The sequence below is a fragment of the Arachis hypogaea genome, chromosome 18 (assembly GCF_003086295.3).
Source record: "Arachis hypogaea cultivar Tifrunner chromosome 18, arahy.Tifrunner.gnm2.J5K5, whole genome shotgun sequence".
Classification (NCBI taxonomy): Eukaryota; Viridiplantae; Streptophyta; class Magnoliopsida; order Fabales; family Fabaceae; genus Arachis; species Arachis hypogaea.
Window position 1 is genome coordinate 121,151,802 of NC_092053.1, and position 9,004 is coordinate 121,160,805.

The 9,004-nt window shown below is 36.1% G+C and overlaps 1 long non-coding RNA gene across 1 annotated transcript; it reads right to left on the reverse strand.

Moving 5' to 3' along the window:
- Nucleotides 1–6,619: 6,619 nt before the first annotated feature.
- LOC140181652 (uncharacterized) lies at nt 6,620–7,233 on the reverse strand. Its single transcript, XR_011876670.1, has 2 exons — nt 6,860–7,233; nt 6,620–6,689 (listed from the first exon to the last, which is right to left on the reverse strand). It is a non-coding gene; the product is annotated as an uncharacterized lncRNA (long non-coding RNA).
- Nucleotides 7,234–9,004: the final 1,771 nt, after the last annotated feature.

A 9,004-nucleotide genomic window follows, 5' to 3' on the forward strand; every position in this document is an offset into this window, starting at 1 on the left:
TGTTGAGTAATTTCAGGAATTATAGGGTAGGAATAACTAGAAGAGAGGAGAAAGTATGTACAAAAAGGGAGGAACATGAAGAATTGAGATCTTGGAAAAGCAGCATCGGCGCGCCGCGCACTCCACGCGCACGCGTGGATGAGGTTGGCTGAAGCGGCGCGCAAGATGGACGCATCGCGCGGATCAGAAGATTCTATCGACACGCACGCGCACTTGGCGCGCCCGCATGGGAAGCTGCACGTGACCTCATTAAAGGAAATCGTGCTGGCAATTTCTGAGGCTCATGAGGACCAATTTCAAGCTATTTCTAATGGAAAAGACCCAAGGATGCTAGGGAAAGGGGGATCAATCATTTTACACTAAGACACAATTTTAGCTAGTTTTTGGTTCTTTGTTATTCTAGAGACAAAACCCTTACTCCTCTCTAGATCTAGTTTTAATTTGATCTTCCCTTGTTGATTGTGAATTGATCTTGTTAATTACTAGTTTTAATTGTTCAATTTGAATTCCTTAGTATAATTTTGCTTATATCTTTCGATAGTTTATGAATCTTGTTAATTGTCATTTTATACCATTTCATGAATGTTGTGAATCTTGAATTGTGGATGTTGCGTTGATGATTTCTATGTTTAATTTTGTTGTTTGGATGATTGTATGTTGATAATTGTTAGTGGGTACTTGTAGATTTCAATTTAATTACTATTTTGATCATGTCTTTTGTTAATGCTTACCATGTGTTCGATGAATTGTTTACTTTGATTATGGAGTAGTCTTCTTCACTCTTGGCCTAAGCAAGGGAATTGGGTAAACTTGAGTCATTAGGTCTTAATGAATTGGTGATTTGAGAACCCTTGTGATCAATTTGATACTCATTGACGCAACCCACTACTAATCTAATTAGTAGGTAGGTTGGGACTTATGGGTTGATGTGATCAAAGCCATTTGACGTACTTCAAGTCTAGGAGTAGATATTACGTACTTAAGACTTTTGGAAGTAGACTTAATGAGCTTGGTTCCTCATAGTTGTCAAGATATGGTTGTTAGACAAGGATGGTGACCCAATTCCCATGCCTAGCTAAGAGTTGCTTTTATTATTCATATTTGAAAATCAAAATTCTCAACTATTTGTCTTAGTTATAGTTACTTGTTTAGTTTAGAATAGAATTATGTGGGATGTTACTTGTTCATTGGAATTGCTCATATTTTGCTTAGTTAATTGAATTAGTTTTTGCAGTTTAAGATTACTTGTTGTTAAGATTCCTTTATTTTCATGCTCATAACTCACAACCCCGGATTTCTAACCAATGTTGAAGCACATGTTTGCCCATTCCTTGTGAGACGACTCGAGTTTGAATACTTCGGTTATTTCTATTGGGGTTGAACTTGTGACAACCAAATCCTCTTCTAAATTTGATACCCGAGGATTGTTGTTGGTAGAGCTATACTTGCAACGCATTTTATTGAAGAAAATCTTTACCAATACACCCTTGGGGAACCATCAGTATATAAAGCATAAGAAAGCTATGAAAGCAGGGAAGAGAATTGAGATCGACTCATGAGTGTATCCGTCTAGTCACTAATATATATTCTAATTTTCAATCATAGTTGTTTCACTTCTAATATCTCCATGATTAACATGTTATTTTCCTTAAAATCATATTAATTCTCATGCATCATGTATCATATGTTATCTTTAGGTTTAATGGGCTAGTAAAGGTAAGATATTATAATATATATCGCTAATACTGAAATTGAATCTTGATAACCAACTCTCACTCCATTAACAACCTATACAATTCTAAACACCACCTAATACCCATGATTCCACTTTTCCATACCAGCATTTCTTCATCACATTCCATAGTAATGTTAACAGCATTCCTTATGGACTCTTCCTATTAATATCTTTCACATTCTTATCATCAATTTTCTCAAGCTAAATTTACAAGAGCTAATGTTGTACATTAATCATATATGTATAGAACTTCACCTTTTCCATAAATTCACTTAATTACATTCATCCTAAGCTAATCAGATCCAAATTAAGCATTTATTATTTTTCTTGGGTATGATTCTACATTAAAGGACAAAAGGGTTTAGCATAGCTCAAATTTGGCTAACAAAGGTGATAAAGGGTAAGCCATTGGTAAGTGACCTATTTGAAATGAGGTCCTCAATCATATAAATGCATTCATACATTAAATAATGACATAAAGAATCAAACAAATCAAGGATTGCAATCATAGAAAGAGAACAATGTACACAAGAATGGGAATAAGTGGTTATATGATGTAACCATACAATTGGGCTCAAAACTCACATGCTTATGTGTTCTTAGCTCAAAAATTATGTTCCAAAATTAATTTCTTCAAGCAAGTTCAGCACAAAATATTTTTCTTTTAATTGGTAGGGTACCATAAAACAGTTTCTTGGAAAGAAATCATCACTCTAACAAAGTAGTCTTAAAAATGGGTGGAATATGTACAAACCCTTACAAACCCTAACTATTATGCAACCTATCATGTAATGCAACAACTAGCTAATAAAGAAAATTAAAAATTGGTGTTGGAAAAGAAAATTGTTACCCACGGAGGTCGGTCGGACGACCTCCCCACACTTAAAGATTGCACCGTCCTCAGTGCATGCAAAGAAGAGTAAGGTGGATGGGTTGCTACAACTGATGAGCTCCATCAAAAGGTTGTACGGATGAACTTATTTGTCGCCCCATTTAGAAGCTTTTCCTTAAGAAGGGAGCCAGCCTAAAAGGAGAGAAAAGAAAGAAGAATAAGCCCACAAGCAAAGATCTCAAAGCAAATAGAATGTAGGTAGCGCTAATGCCAAATAAGAGTAAGGTTCTCAACTACATGGTAGCTACAACATGTAAGCGAGAAAACAATATAAGCAAAGGGCATGTCAACTAATACTTGATGTAAGAGTAAAGTCAAAGCATAAGTAAATGACATGAAAAGAACACTCAGAAGCATCAAGTTCAAATAGGAAAAAGTGGGTCATGAAAGGCAATATGCGTTCATATCAATGCACAAAGGATGCAAGAGTCATCAAAGATTAAGCATTGACCTAAAAATTTCATCACCTAATCAATACCAAACAAGTCAAGAGCACTAAAATGATCCAAGAAATTTTCAACAATTGAGAAGGAAAATTCAACACCAATATTAAAATAAGAAACTTAGAAAAGAAAATAAGAATAAGCTACAAAAACAAAATTAAAATGCAATGAACGAAAATAAGCAAATGCAACATACAAAAGAAATTGAAAAGAAAATAAGAAAAATGAGAAGTGGAAATTTGAAGAAAGAGAAAAGAAGAAGGTAAGAAAGGAAGAAGAAAGAAGAAGAAACAGGGAGCAAAGGCGACGCGCACGCATGGGCCACGCGTGCGCGTGAAAAGCAAGGTAGGCAAGTGACGCGTAAGCGTCCCCCACGCGTACGCGTGAGATGCAGAAAAGAGAGGGCGACGCGTACGTGTCAGTCACGCGTACGCATGGGCGTCAATCGTGCTCTCAGCACAAAAGCAGCACCACTCCAGCGCAACTCTCTGGTTTTTGTACCAGGAGGCCCAACATCAGCTTTTCGACGCGTACGTATCGCTCATGCCCACATGTGGGTGTGCGAAAAATACCAGTGATGCATACACGTCGTCCACGCCCACGCATGGAACACCCTTTTTTTCTTACATAAAAAATAGGAATATGGCACTCTCCTACCCTATTTACACTCTAAACCAACCAAAATTTAAATTTAACTAAAAATCTTTTAGTTTTTGAAAATTTTTTTCAAATACAATGTAAACAAAACTTGCACTTCAAGCAAAATGTAATTCAAAAACACCTATTCTAATCAAAACATGAATTTAATAAGCATCCAAGCAATCAAAGCAATATGTACAAGAGTATAGAAAATAAGAAAAACTACCTACAATGGCAACTCAATTCATCCATTGATTATATCTACAAGAGAATGGAAAGAGTTTACCATGGTGGGGTGTCTCCCACCTAGCACTTTTATTTATTGTCCTTAAGTTGGACAATTGGGAGGCTCCTTGTCAAGGTGGTTTATGCTTAAACTCTTCCTTGAATCCCCACCAATTTTTGCATTTCCAATAGCCTTCGGGATCCCAAATTATGCATGCCACTCTTTCAAGAAATCTCAAGCAAGTAGTGAAACCCCAAGATTGATTATCGTTGATGTGGATTCTGGGGTCCTATACTTTGTTTGTCAACACCCTTTTCTCTTGATCTTCATGCTTCCAATTGGGTGACAACATTATTGAATTCTCCTTAGAGTTCGTATTCCTCATCCTAAATCCATTGAGTTGAGCTTCACTCCACTTTTGGACCCCAAAAATTGAGCTTCCTTCCACTATGCACCTTGATTCTTGTTGCCAACCAACATCCAACTCTTTCTTACTTGCCAACCCACAAGAACTCTAAGTTGACTATCCGTTTCTAACAAAGCATATTGGTATAGGCCAAGGAAATTAAAGGATGAGATGGTTACCCACTCAATTTGTAATTTGGATGGTAACTTATCAAGGAAGGCATCCGATGGCTTTGATAATGTAAGCTCCACTTCCTTTGACTCTTCTTTGATGACTTCCACCTCTTGACAACTTTCCTCAACTTCCCCTTGCTTGTCTACTTCTTCCAACTCTTCCTTATTGATCAAAATATGTATTGGAGGTTGTGCACATTCCTCCTCAATATCAGTTTCACATCCAATGGAAGAAGCTTCAACAAGATCGCCAATGTCACTTGGTGTAGAGTTGTCTTCTATGATGGAACTTGCCTCTTGCTCAACCTCCCCTAAATCTTCAACTATTTCTTCTTTTTCAAGGCTCTCTTCCTCCCCCACTTGTTGTAAGACATACCACATCTCCTTGTCCTCATATTGAGATTCTAAAATCTCCTTCATGCTCCACTCTTCGGTTGATTTTTTACATTCATCCATGGAGATGCTTTGTGTACGGTATGAATTCCATGAGTCTAAGTTAGCTTTAATTTTGGCAAGGTTAGCCTCGATATCTTCGTACGTCTTTTGGGCTTTCTCTTACTCCTTTTGATAGATGATTGCTTGAAGCCGGTCCATTGCTTCCTTGAGACGATCCCTAAAAATAAACTGAAGTATTTAAACCTCGGGTCGTCTTACAAGGAATTGTAATGAAGTGCTCAATTATTGGCTATGAAGGAACAAGGGGGGTTTGATTTGGTAATTAACAAAAAAATGTAAATAGCAAGAAAGTAAATGACAATTAACTAAATAAGAAAATGCAAAGAACTCTTGGCTAAGGCATGGGAATTGAGATCGCCATCCTTGTCTACAAACCATGTATTGACAATTATGAGGGACCAACCCATCAAGTCTACTTCTATGCTTGAAGTACGTCAAATAGGCTTGATCAACATCAACGATAAGTTCCAACCTAGCTATTAATTAGCTTAATAGTAGGTTAGTCTCAATGGACATAAAATTGACCACTAAGGGTTCTCAAATCATCAATTCAATGAGACCTTAATGACTCAAGGTCACTCAATTTCCTTAGCCTAGGCCAAGAGTATAGAAAACTACTCTAAAACTAATGAAAACATTTTAAAAAATACCTAGAGTGTAATAAAATTAAACATCACAAAATTCAAGGACTAATGAAAACTATAACTAACATAAGCAAAAATTCAACAATTGCAATTAAGATAAACAATAAAAGACATGGAAACATGAAACTGCATTAAAATGGAATCAAAATCTACAAGAGAGTTCATGAACTAAAATTGGAAAAATAAAGAAATTAACAAGAGAAGTAAATGAACCAAGGTGCTAGAACAAATAAAAGTAAAGGAAAACTAAAATGAAACAAGATTAACATATAGATCTAAAAGGAATTGAAATAAGAACCCTAAAATCTAGAGAGAGGAGAGAGTCTCTCTCTCTCTCTCTAGAATTCTACCCTAAAACATGATGAAAACTCTATACTATGACTACTCCTCCCTATTCCCTTGCAATCCTTGGGTTCAAAAACATCAGAAATGAGTTGGATTTGGGCCTCCTTGAGCTCAGAAATTGCCCCCAGCGTATTACCTTTACTGGAGTCACGTGCCGCTTGTCACGCGTACGCGTCATTGGCAAAATTTCTCTTCACGCGTGCAAGTGGGTGACGCGTGCGCGTCGCTAGCAAATCTCCTTCTCACGCGTATGCGTGATTGACGCATGCGCGTGGCCTTGTGTTCAGCAAATCCTCAATTCTTCATGAATTCTTCATTTTTGCATGCTTTTTCTTCATTCCTTCAACCCAATCTTTGCCTTCTAATCCTGAAATCACTTAAGAAACATATCAAGGCATCAAATGGAATTAAATTGAATTAAAATTAGCGATTTAAGAGCCTAAAAAGTATGTTTTTACTCTTAAACACAAATTAGGAGAAATTCACAAAACCATGCTATTTCATTGAATAAATGTGAGAAAAGTTGATAAAATCTCCTAAATTCAACACAAGATAAACCACAAAATTGGGGTTTATCACGGAGTTCGGGAGAAGGAGATTTAAATCGAAATAAAATAGTTGATTATGTACAAGGCCAAGTAAGTAAGGGCATGCAAGAAAGGAGCACAATTGAATATACCTCATCAACAGAATGAATGTTACGCTGGTCAACAGTATACATCAGAACATCCTGTTAAAAGATAAAAAAGGATAAAATAAATTAAAAAGCGAAACATTTCCTCTTACATTGAATCATTTCAATAATGAAATTTTGAGAAATCACTCTCCTTATTTAGTAGTAGAAACCATTTGACCAGAAAAGAAAACACAAGTGGTAGTAGTGAAAGAGTATAAACTCACTCCAGCCATTGGCATAATTGACATTGGCTGGCCATCCTGGAAATGAAGGAGTCCACCATTGAAATCCTTGCCATAATTATTTAAATAGCACACCACCTTTGATGAACCAAAATTGTCAGCAACAGTATTAAATAAAATTCAATAAAAGAGAGGAGTAATGGAAAGTGGAATCCTGACTACAAAGTGTCGCTGTTTGAGGTAGGATTTGTTATCATCACTATGACACCCAATGCTTGCACCTCTGCTCCAGCTGTTTGATGATTTATAAATACAATAAGGTAAAGATTGTAAAAAAAGTAACAACCAACAAGCAATTGATGGTCCTTAAGATAGAGTGGTAACCTGATTAGAGCGGTGAATAACAAAGAGCTCGTATTGACAGTTGAAAAACTCCTCTAACTTGTCTTTCAACCTTTCTGTGAAGAAATTTGATTGAGGTTAGAAATTTCAATAGAGGGAAAGATGATAAGAAAAAAAAGAGAGTACCTCAGATAGGAATGAAGGGAATGAGGAAGTGGTAAGAGTTTATGGCAATGAGATGGGAGAGAGTGGTTGAGAAGACATTGGGTCTATAACCAACCGTGCTGCTACTCTTGTGTATGAATTCCAGCTCCTGACAATGGAATAAATCAAGGGAAGGGAAGGGAAGAAGCGAACAAGAAAATCTGAAAAAGGAACCTAACCTTGCATTCTTCAGGGGAGAGGATAAGCAGAATGAGATTCTTATGGAAGAGATGAGATGAGATGAGTGATCAAGATACCTTTTTAGTTAGACCATGAGCTGACATAACATCATACATCTTGTGCATAAGTATTTCTTCTTCGACCTATTAATTAGAACTCTATAACTTAGTGATGAATTAGTGTTGATACATGCCACCAGAAATTAGTATCACAATCCCAATAGATACCAGAAAGTACTTTCTCTCTTACAAACATCACATTTGTTATTTGTTACTGAAAAATGCATCAAACTAGGACTATCTAAATGAAGAATGTAATTTCTATTTCAAAGAGAATAGCTAAAATAGTAAAAAAACACAAATTAAATTAGAGACAGGAAATTCAGGGGTATTGCGAAGCAAAGAACCTGAAGTTTTTGCAATTCATGGAGCATTGATTTGTAGGCTTCCATAAGGATATATCAACACTGATTGTATCGCCACCAAGTTACTAAATAATCGCAAAAGTAACAAGCCAAATCCGAAATCAGAGAAGTAATCAATCAAACTAAATTAATGTAGAGGAAATCACAAAATTAACAAAAAGAAGCTTCCATAGGAATGCACAAAAGAAAGCAGATGGAGATCTCAAAAGTTACCGTGTCGTGATCTCAGGAGACGCGCCGAAGGAATAGCTCCTCCTTCGACAATCACCACTTTCTCTGCAAGACACAACCACCGAAGGATTTACACCAAGAGACATGCACGACCGAATTTACCAAAAACCAAAATGAAAGGAGAAACACGCTAGGAGATCGAGGAAGAGGAACGGAGGATTTACCGTTTTAGCAAGATCGGTGAGCGCGTGAGTGGCGCGCTTGGCGGCGGCTCGATCTGACTCCTTCCATGAGAAAGAACTTGTAAATTCAATATTTTGGAAATTGAAAAACAAAGACAAATTATATAGACGTCGTTATAAAAAAACATTCATAAAATTCTAAGTAGAAAGAGAAAAAGGAAAACACAAATGAGAACCAAAAAGAAAGAAAGAAAAAACCAAATTAAAATATGTGAGAGAAAGAAAGAGATAAGAAATATTATGACTTAACTCTTAAGTGTATGATATTGTTATGCTCTCTATCAGGTGTTTTATAGTGATTTTTTTTTCTCCCAAGAACTTACTAGTAATAAGACTTTGTGCTTATAAAAATTTTGATAAATATATGTGCCCATTACTTTGCTGAAATGACATAAGCCTAGTAGTCAGCAACAAGTAATCAACTGTACTATCTTATAGCAGATTCACTTAATGGGAAATATATTTCTACTTCTTTTTATACCATTATTTCATATTAAAAAAATAATGAAAGAATAGTCTTGTATGTCAATTGAATCCTGTCTCAAAACCATTTCAAGTCACAAAAGACTAACTAGGATATATAAAGTCAACATAATTTCAATCTCGAACATGTTCATTGCTACT